A 10,858-nucleotide genomic window follows, 5' to 3' on the forward strand; every position below is an offset into this window, starting at 1 on the left:
AGTTGTCATCCCAGCAGGATCTGGGTGGCTTGGGCACTTCTAGGTTATTTGTTTTTTGTTTTTTTTGCACGTCTGCTCTTAGCGGCTCTCCACTCCAATGTTACCAGGCGGTAGGGCAGGCAGACGAACAGGCGCTGATGCCAAAGCTGCCACCTCGGGCAGTGGCTGCTGAGCCAGGTACCCTGCTCTCCAGCTTTCCCACTCTGGTGGCCGGGGACGCATCCTGGACAGTTAGAGCCGGCCGGGGGAGAAGGGGCAGCTGCCCTGGCAAGAAGCTCATCATCCTCAAGGCAAACACCTCCAACCCTCAGACCCCGGAGTGACTTCTCTTTTTGCGGAGCTCGGGCTCTAGGCGCACAGGCTTCGGTAGTTGTCACACGTGGGCTTGGTAGTTGTGGCTCACAGGCTCTAATCGCAGGCTCAGTAGTTGTGGCACATGGGCATAGTTGCTCCGCAGCATGTGGGATCTTCCCAGACCAGGGCTCGAACCCTTGTCCCCTGCATTGGCAGGCAGATTCTTAACCACTGCACCACCAGGGAAGCCCTCGTTATATTTTACATAGCAGCGTTTTCTATAACCTTTTCACATTGGAGTACTTAGGCGATAAACCTTATTTTTTTATTACCACTGAATAATCTTTTTCTAAAGTGAAAGAAGCAAGCAAGGCTTGGTGGGGATGTTAGGAAAAAAATTATTGGGGGTAAAATGTGCCTTAACAATTAATTGTTCATTTCCACTGTGCAGGTCTCCTGATGGGTCGGGTTGAGTAGGGCTGGAGGGACAGGGTCACTACTCCCACCTGTGTCATCAGACCTCCCACTCCTCAGAGCGCCCAGGTGGGAAGGACACACACTCTTCACCCTGGAGCCCCAGAGCCTCCCCTTTCCTCTGCATCACTTTCACTGTTCAGGAGATCAGTCACTTGAACGCCACCTGGCCAAATGCCCAGGTTAAATCGCCCCTGTAGGACATGTCTCCCTGCTACCAGAACACACTTGGCAAAGAGCAGCAAACAGGCTCCAGTGCCCTGGGGATGTCAGGGCCCAAAGTCACTTCCAGGGTCTGAGTAGCCCCCTGGGTCCCACACACCGACCCCAGGGAGCCCACCTCCCCACTGACTCCAGTCCCTGCCTTTGTGTGGCAGGTTCTGGTCTGACACCTGTGAAGACCCTGACCTGGAGGCCTCAGCCTGAGACTCAGAGGGGATGGAGCTTGTGCAGCGTCTGGCAGCTTAAATGAGACACGAGGCCAAGGAAGGAGGGCTGCCTCTCTGCTCCTTCCCCGCTCCTGAGTCAGCTAGTGAGTGCCGGTTACTTCCTGTCTGAGCTGTACAGATTTAGCATTAGATTTAGGTATATGTCTTATTTTTAACACTGGAGGCTCTTACATCAAGCAAAATTGATCTCCTCCTTGGTTTACTTTAAAAACATTTCTATGTAGAATAATACACAAGTATAGAAAAGCACCCTCCGCAAAGGGAGGCCTCAGTGAATTACAATGGGCGCTCCACTCTGGGGAGCAGTAGTTTTTCCCTCTGTAAAAGCCCAGATGCTTCTGAGAAGCTCCTCTCAGCTTGCTTACTCTGGCCCCAGACCTCCACAGTGGAAATCCCAAAGGGACTGGATTCTCCCAGCCCTCCAGCGCCCTCCACTACTTTCTGATTGTGCTGTCACACTAATTTTGAGTTGTTTGTGTGTAAATCACTGCACTTGGAATATGCATGGAGTAACTGATTTCATTCTTAGAACCGAAAAAGTTAGCACTTATTCTTCTCCCCTTCTACAGGGGGCTGCCTGGGTGCCGGGGACATCCTGTATATTGAACTGGGTGTTGGTAACAGATGTGTTTATATTCAAAAGAAACCATAGAGCTCTACGCTTAAGATCTGTGCACTGTACAATACACCAAGTAAACTTCAATTAGAAAGAGATGCAAAAAAAATATCCCCACAAAACAAACTTCAGGCCCAGGTGGCTTCCTCTGATTTCTACGAAACATTTAAGACAGAAATGATGCCCGTCTCCTACACACTCTTCCAGAGAACAGATACAGAGGGAACACACCCACACTGCTTTCATCGGACCAGGAGAATACTGATGTCATACCAGCAGCAGATATTACAGGACAGGAGAAATTACAGGCTAAACACTTCTGAATGTCGATGTCAAAATCCAAACACAAATATTAGCAGTCTAAATCTAGAGGTTTTCAGAAAGGAAGGAAACTGGGATTTCGTGGCGGTATTTCCAGTGGTTGATATGGACAGGATCACTGGGTCTTTGGGCGCTGCCTGGGAACGTGGAGAGAAGGGGCAATGCCATCGGGTTAGTGGAATGAACATTTGGTGACAGAGATTAGGAGGGCCTGGGTCATCCTCAGAGACAGTCCTGGGATGGGGTCTCTAGGCTGTGGCTATGGCGGGGTCCCTCTAGGAGGACATGGGCCTCTCTCCTGTGCCACTGCAGGGTCTAGGGAGGGATGAGGAGTTTGTAGGGGCTGGATTTTGATGAGGAAGGAAGAGCAGGGAAGGTGTGCCCTCAGAGCCGGTGCAGCCACGGCCCCTCCCGAGCCAGGCCGCAGCCCAGGCTACTCAGACAGTGCTCACGTCAATAGTCAGGCGACAGTGGGGCACCGCGAGCTTCACCCACTAAACCACCAAGCACAGCTCAGCAGGCCACTGTCATTAATCAGCACTAACTGTGCATCCAGGGCTGGCTGTTGAAGGCCCAGCTAATTTGTTAGAGACGTGCCATGTGGGCAGCTGGCTTGGAGAGACCGGGGCTCTGAGCCACGTGGAGAGAAGCCGACACTGGTCAGACCACCCGGAGGCTCACCCGGTGTGTGAAGATGCTGAGGGAGGAGGGACGTAGATGGGACCCCCTGATCCTTCAAGGGACCTTCTTTCAGGGATATTGAAGAGCTGTGGGGTCAGGGATCAACATGTAAGGGAGGCAGCGGGTCAGGCATGGGCCCTCCTGTTGGCTCAGACCCCTCCTGTCCTTGGAGCAACCATGGGGCAGGCAGGAGGATTGGGGGGATGGAGGGAGGGGAGCCCTGGGCCCAGGAGTCCAGGGCACCATCTAGAGGATTCAGGGGTTCAGGGATGTCCGTCCCAGGGAACCAACTACATTCCTGTCCCACATCCATCTGTCATCAGCTTTGCGACTCTGGGAAAGTCACTTAAAATCTCAACATTTTAGTGCCACGTACCATACAATATGGATCACAGCACCTGCCGTGAGTTCCCCACGGGGCTGATGTGGGGATCAAAGGAGATGATGACAGATATTCTTGCCAAGCTCTAAAGCATCACACCCATAACCTTCCCCACTGCCCTGGCCTGTGGCATCCAGGTCCCCTCTCTGGAGGCAGCACTACCACATGTCTTGCTTATTCTTCCAGACATGTACTATTTGAACACTTAGGTAGCACTTATGAAGTGCCCATCATTTTTCGTCAGGGTCTACCTGATTTGTTGTATTAAGCTTCCTCATGTAATACTAATAAGTGGGCACTATGAACATTTCCATTATCACAGAACAAGGACCTGAGGACAGAGGGTCTGCATGATTTTCCCAGGTTCCTGTGGCATCCTGGATGATTTGAATCCAGACTATCAGGCAGCAGCCACCACTCTGTCGGTCACAGTACTGTTCTCCCTTTCTATATTATCTCACTAAATAAAGTCATGTCCCCGTGCAGTCAGCCTGCTGGCTATTGTAAGTGCACACCACATTGCAACACCCTCTTCTCAAGCCCAGCTTCGATTCACTTGACTCCCCTAGACTCCCCTAGGAGGCTGGTGAAAAAAGAGAACAGACGTGTGGCCTGGGAATGAATTGACACCTCCGCATGGTCTTCTCCCAGCAACATATCAATAGTTCTCTCAGTTTTTGTTGTGTTTTACAGGATCATGACTCGGGTACCAAGAAGAAAAGGAAAATTATAAAGGAATTAAACACAGGATGCACAAGTATATCATCTGTGATCAAGATAATCTGCTGGCCATCCGCAGCGGTGGTTCAGACACATCAGAATCAGTATCTGGCCAAACAACAGGGTAGGGACGCAAATAGCACCCCCACTAACCACTCCATCGAAGGTACTGTGGAAATAATACCAGTAAGTAGATCCAGGAGTAATGGCTGTAGTTTGTACAGCAGAGCCTGGATCTGGCTGAGGGAGGATTGGGCAGGGAAGGTGCCCACTCAGAGCCCGTGCAGCCACTGCCCGCTCTTAGCCAGGCCTTAGTCCAAGCTGCTCAGACGACTGGTCAGTTTCTAGTCAGTGAGACCCTGGGGGCCTGTAAACGTCATCTGTTAAGCCACCAAAACACCAGCCCAGTAGACCCAGTTCCCAGCTAATGAATATTAACTGCTCATCATCCAGGTTTGGTCAGTTGAAGATGATGCTCATTCTCTGTGCAACTGTCCTGTGGGCAGTTGGTTTGGAATGTCCTGGGTTCTGAGTCAGTTAGGGAGTCAAGTAGACTACTGGTCATTCAGGGTGGTCACCTGACCACCAGGAAGTCTCACTGCCAATCAGCTGCTAGAATCAAGTGCTGAGGGGGAAGGGAGGGGAGATGCACACGTATTTGGATGCCCCGGTCCATCAGGGGGTCTTCATTTGGGGGAAAGGCATTGTATTTGGGGTCAGGGATTGAAACGTAGAGCCAGGAGGTGGGTCCAGATTTGAGCCATTCTCTTGGGCCAGACACCTCTTCCGAGTACCAACTGTCTCCATGCAGCATCCTTGGGGCAGGAGGACGTGGGAAAGGAAGTGAGGAGAGCTCTTGGTTTGTGTATCCAGGGCATGATCTCATGTCCATATGTTCAGGAATCTCTATCCCCAGGGAATCAACTCCCTCCCCTGCCTCAGACCCATCACTCATCCGTGTTGTGGCTCTGGGCAAGTTACTCAATCTCTGTAAATTTCAGTGCCCTGAACCATAAAATATGGGTCACAGCCCCTACTCTGCTCACCCCACAGTGCATCACAAGAAATAATATTCTTTCCATGAGCTCTAAAACTTCTTACTCATGTCATCAATGTGAAAAAGTAGGCTCTATCCTCCTGTTTGTAGCCTCCTAGGTGCCCTTTCTGGAGACAACCTGCTTATCCTTCCAGGCATTTAATACATGAACATTTCTGTAGGTAGCACTTATGAAGTACCCATCATTTATCTTCAGGCTTTGTATTTACTAATTTTTAGCCTCAGAACATAATACAAATAAGCAGGTCCTATTAATATTTCCATATCACTGACCAGGGAACTGAGGAACAGAAGGGCTAAGTAACTAACCTTCCCAGGTACACGTGGCTTTCAAATAGGATTTGATTTCAGGCCATCAGGCACCAGCACCCATACTCTCCCTCATTGTGTTGTGCTGACTTTGTACTTGTCTCATGTAAATAAAGTTATTTTCCCCATGCGATCAGCCTGTTGGGTATTTTAAGTGCACGCTAAAATGCAAGGTCCATCTTTGTAAGCCCTACTTTGATTCAGGGGGCTCCCCGGGCAGCTAGTAATAAGGAGATCTGAAGTTTGACCTGTGAATTAGTTAAGACTTTTGCCAGGAACATGTCAACACCTCTCGCTATTGTGAATGTATTTCCTAGGAACTCATTTCAGGAATATGAAGAGAAAAAGACAAGGATTCAAACCAAGAATACATATGGGGATTGATCCTCAGTGAAGAAAATATACTGGCTGGCCCTCACCGTCATTCAACAGCTCAAAATGAACATCTAGTCCCAAAGGGTTGAGCCTCAAATATCATCCCATACAAGCCATTCCATTGAAGTCACTGTGGGAATTCCATCATGAAACTGATCAAGAGTAATGACCATAAAAATGTTAAGTCATATTAGCTTTTTATTGAGATATAATTCACATTCCATCAACTCACATATTTTTTTAAACTGTGTGATTCGGCGGCTTTTAGTATACTCAGGTTTTGCAATCAACATCCCTAATTCCAGTACATTTTCATCATCCCCAAGAGAAACCTCATACCTAGTATCAGTCATTCTCATTCTCTCCTCCCCTTTCACCCCAGCCCTGGGTCTTTCTGTCTCTATTGATTTTCCTATGCTGGACATTTCATAGGAATAGAACCACACAATGTGCGGACTTGTATGTCTGACTTTTGCAGTAAGCAAAATGTGTTCAAGGTGCATCCAGGTTGTAGCATGTATCTGTCCTTCACCCTTTTTATGGCTGAATAATATTCGTTGTATGGATATAACACATTTTATTTTTCCATCCATCAGTTTTGCGAATAGTTGGGTTGTTTCCACTTTTTGCCTATTATGAATAATGATACGACAATATAACACTCATGTACAAGTTTTTGTGTGAACATATCTTTTTTATTTCTCCTGGACATATACCTGGGAGTGGAGTTCTTGGGCCATATTGTACCTCTGTGTTTAACTTTTTTTTTTTCCCACCAAAACTATCTTTATTCACAATTTACATACATCACTCGAAAGGTCCTGTTCCCACCCACACCTGGCCACACCCACCTCGCCCACCTCCTTAACCCCCCACAATCCCGCTGCCCCTCCCCACCCTGGTGGTCCTGCCCTCCCTCCCTTCCCCCCACATCATCCAGGATCAGCACTGGGAAGAGGAGGAGCCCTAGGCTCCCCTGGGGGCTGTCCTGGGGCCTCGCCCTGGAGGGCCGGCCCAGCTGTTCCCTACTGGCTGCAGGGCTTCTTCTTCCTCCACCCACGCTTCTCTGTGACAAACGGGTCACGCTTTCTCTTTCTAGGCTGTGAGGGGTGAGCCAGCCCCAGAGCCAAGGCTGGCCTCCCAGAGACGCTGAGGCCAGCCCCGGGGATGGGCAGCTTCTCAGCAGCGGCTGGGCGTCCACACAGTGCCCACTTCCTCGACTTGAGAGCGGCTAGTGGAGCTGGGCTGAGGCCTCTTCTCTTAGGGGAGGGGGGCTGGGGAGCCTTCTGGGCCCCCCAACCTCCAGGGGAGGCCAGGCCTGAGGCACGCACAGGACTCTGGGACAGCCAGAAAGGCATAAGGCTCTGCAGAGAGCCAGAGACGATGGCCAGGCTGGAGAGCTCCTCCTCGTCCTCACTGCACCCGTCCCTGGGCCCTCGGGCCTCCCAAACAGGAGAGGCCTCTCTGAGAACAGATGCATCCCTGGGTCCCAGTAGAGGACCAGTGCGCCTTTTACCCTGGGGAGGGGAGGGCCGTCCGGCCCTGAATGGAGAGACCTCCTGATGTCCTCGAGAGGGAACAAAGACTTTGGGCCTGCACAGGTCAGTGTCTGTTTGGCTGAGCCTATGAAGAGCCTCAGAATCAATCTGTGGTGTGCAGGCTTCAACACTGACCCCTAGATGGAGGTCTTGGTCGGGCCTCTGGGCACCTTGGCCGGCGTCGGACTCAGAAGGACTTGAGCGCATTCCGGGTGCACTGTGACTCGGGGCTGCCCACACACCCTCGTCCTCTTTCAAGGCCAGGAGTCGTTTCTGCACCAGTTCTTCGGGGGTGAGCCCTTCCTCCTGCTCCAGCTCCTTCTCTGGGGCCAAGAGATCCAGCTGTGGGTCTGGGGAAAGCAAATCTGCGAGGAATTGAGGGTGAATGACTGCCTCCACCTCGGTGACAAAGTCCTCCTGGGAACACAGCTTGTCAATGTAGCTCAAGAAGCCCGGGTCTGAGTAGGTGCCGTCCTCTTCCTGCTTCAGCTCATTTCCGTCCTCTCCCCATTCTGCATCTGAGTCGCCTGTGGCTGTGTGGACGGGCCCCACCAGCACCTCCATGATGTTAATATATTCCCTCACAGCCTCATTGGGAATCTCCTCGGGTGCCGTGGGCTCCCGGGGCCGCTGGGATCTGTGTGGCTTCGGGCCGGAGGGCTGGGCCCTGGGGCTGGACATCCTGGGAGCACAGGCTTTGCCTTCAACTCCAGTGGGAACCTGGGTGGCTGGCTGAAGGCCCACTTTCGGGGCTGGGGGTCCCCGAGGATCCAGCTTCGGTTGGGCTGGAAGAGACAGGCCCTGCACGCACTGCATCCACTGCAACTTCTGAATCGGCATCTCCTCCTTGGCCTCAAATTCCATGAACTTTTCCGCCATCTTGTAGTAGATCTTCCGGTCAACGTTGCTTTTGCGCCGCCATTCCTGCTCGGCCCTGCACGGTCCCTCCTCCAGCTTCATGGTGGGCTTCAGGCGGGCCAGGGATCGAAGCACTGGCATGAGAAAGCAGGAGAGAGCTTCTGCTTCAGGACTCTGGGGAAGGTGTCTCCGGGCCAGTGGCTTGAGGCGCTGCCAACGTCAGAAGTTACTGTCCACGCTCTGGTGGTTAGAGCAGTCATCCTGCGAGACGTAGGGCTGGTTGGTGTCCAGGCTGCCCTCCCTGGAAATGCCACGTGGCCATGGCCCAGAGTTCACTGGGCGAATGTTAGGGGCCATCTGGGCAGCTGGTGGTGGAGCTTGAGGAGGAAAGCCTGGGGTCCAGCCTCCCTTGCCAGCCTGAGTAACTCCAACAGCTGGAGCAGTCACAATGGTCTCCATCGCAGGGGTTGCTAAGAATACGGGTGCAGGACATGCAGCACTCCCACTGAGGGCCCCTGGAGCGCTCCAGTTGAGGGGGCCCTGAGTAACGATAAAGGTCTAAGTCTGGGGGGCCTGCACTGGCCTCCCTTGTGACCTGACTTGGACAGTGAGGTTGCAAGCCCCAGGGACACTGGGGCCACAGCCACCATTAGCCACCAAAGGCATCCTGGGGAAAGCTGGCAGCAGAGGGAATGCGGGGGTGATGACAGGTGGCAGGTGCTGCTTGGCAGATCGAAAGCCAAAATCGCTTCAAGATATTCTTTTAATTCCCCCAAGTAATGCCTTTAGTCACAAAAATATACAACAATATAGAAAATTACAAATCAAGTGACCTTAGTGTTCACAGGCAAGCACTAACACATTTTAATGTACCATGATCGTATTAAAATAGAAATAACTAGGAAACATTTTCTGTGGAGAAGCAGCCCCTGCGGCAGGCAGCGGGAAGGGACAGGAAGGCTGCGTGGCGTCCAGGCCCCCGACGGCCTAGGTCTCACCCCGCAGTGCACTGTTGATGCGCCGGAGCGCTGCTTCCTTCTCGGAGTCTAGGTCTGCGGCGGTGACCCGGAAACCCAGCTGAGGGGGTGAGCGCAGCCTCAGAGGCTCCCCTCGCCTGTGCGGCAGCAGAGGAAGCCTGCGTTTTGGGGGCCTGGGACTGGCAAATGTGGGGGAGCAGTCCCTCCAGGGCCGTTTCTGCCCTCTTGTTGTCTCTGCATGCTTGTCAGGCTGGCTTTTCCTCTGGGAAACCACCGGAGCTGCAGAGGGCGACGGAGGGCCCTCCTCGCTCCCTTTCTTTGAGGACTTCTGGGGCAGCCCTTGCGGTATGGCGGGACCCCTCCTACTGTTCACGGGCGGGAATCCTCGGGTGGAGCTATACGAGCTCGTGATGGCGTTTCTTTTAGGGCAGGAGCTCATACAGGAGGTGTGGAGTGTCCTGTTGGAAGTGTCTTCTGCCCTCTTGGCGTGGAGGTTTCTCTGCAGGGGTCCAGGCCTGGGCACGAATAAAGAGACCCCCAGGGGCCTAAATGCAGATCGTGCGCCCCCGGTGCCATCGGGGCCGCTTCTCTGGTCCTTGGCCATCCCTTTCCCGCTCTCTCCCAGGGCCCTCAACGCCGTCTGCTCTGTGCTGCAGTTCGGGACACAGCTGGGTGTCGTGGGCGGCACTGGCTGCCCCCGCGCCACACTGACAGTGACTGTGTCCACTGCGGACACTGAGCTGCGGGACATCATGGAGGTGAGAGCATCCATCACCGCCTTCTTCCGATGGCCTCGCCTGCAGATGGTCCTTATGGAGCCCCAGAAAGGAGCGCAGGGCCTGCGGGATGGTAGAATGGGGTCTCAGAGACTCTGTGGCAAAGCACAGATGCAGAGTCACTGGACACTTGTGGGCTGGCCGGCGAGTGGATAGCCGGCCATAGACAGCTGGGTGACCCGGGCCGGCCACGGGAAGTCGGTGGGCGCGGGGAGCGAGCTGGGGACAGCCGAGCCCTCCTGGCAGGTGCTGGTCCCCCAGTGCCCGGGGCGGGGGTGAGGGGCAGGACCTACCTAAGTAACTGCCCGTAGAGGACTTGGGTGAGATCGGTCCTTGGACAGAGGCTGGGCGCCGAGCACTCTCCTTCCGCTGCCAACTCAGCCAAAAGCGGAGTGCGCGCTGTTTGGCCTGTTGCTGGAACTTAGCTCTGCAACCTGTGAGCGAACAATGGGCGTGCGTTTGCAGGGCACAGTAGGTTAGGGAGGGGTGGAGCATGCGCAGAGTTCACGTCAGGCCCTGGGGCGCACAGGTGAGGATGCGTGCCTGGACCGTCTAGCGCTTCTGAATCTCCCGGGGTCTGAGGGTTGGAGGTGTTTGCCTTGAGGGTGATGAGCTTCTTGCCAGGGCAGCTGCCCCTTCTACCCCAGGCAGCTCTAACTGTCCAGGATGGGTCCCCGGCCACCAGAGTGGGAAAGCCGGAGAGCAGGGTACCTGGCTCAGCAGCCGCCGCCCAAGGTGGCAGCTTTGGCATCTGCGCCTGTACGTCCGCCTGCCCTCCCGCCTGGTAACATTGGAGGGGAGAGCTGCTAATAACAGAAGTGCAAAACAAAAACAAAAACAGAAAATCCAGAAGTGCCCAAGCCACCCAGATCCTGCTGGGGTGACAACTGAATGGACAGCCAGGGCAGCCTGGGAGGGACATATATGCCAGGTCCAAACCCAGAAAGATCTGAAATGCACGAGTCAGAATGAAAGTCCAGAATCATCCTTGGGCTTTGGGCTGAGCTGGAAGTATAGCCAAACTTTTCAAG

At 53.4% G+C, this 10,858-nt stretch overlaps 1 pseudogene across 1 annotated transcript; it reads right to left on the reverse strand.

The window, feature by feature from the left end:
- Window positions 1-6,703: 6,703 nt before the first annotated feature.
- On the reverse strand, window positions 6,704-10,578 carry LOC307058650 (NUT family member 2D-like; annotated as a pseudogene). Its single transcript has 2 exons — window positions 10,426-10,578; window positions 6,704-8,614 (listed from the first exon to the last, which is right to left on the reverse strand). The product of its transcript is annotated as an NUT family member 2D-like (transcript).
- Between the last annotated feature and the right edge of the window lie 280 nt (window positions 10,579-10,858).

Source organism: Hyperoodon ampullatus (assembly GCF_949752795.1).
Source record: "Hyperoodon ampullatus genome assembly, chromosome: 1".
NCBI classification, from domain to species: domain Eukaryota; kingdom Metazoa; phylum Chordata; class Mammalia; order Artiodactyla; family Ziphiidae; genus Hyperoodon; species Hyperoodon ampullatus.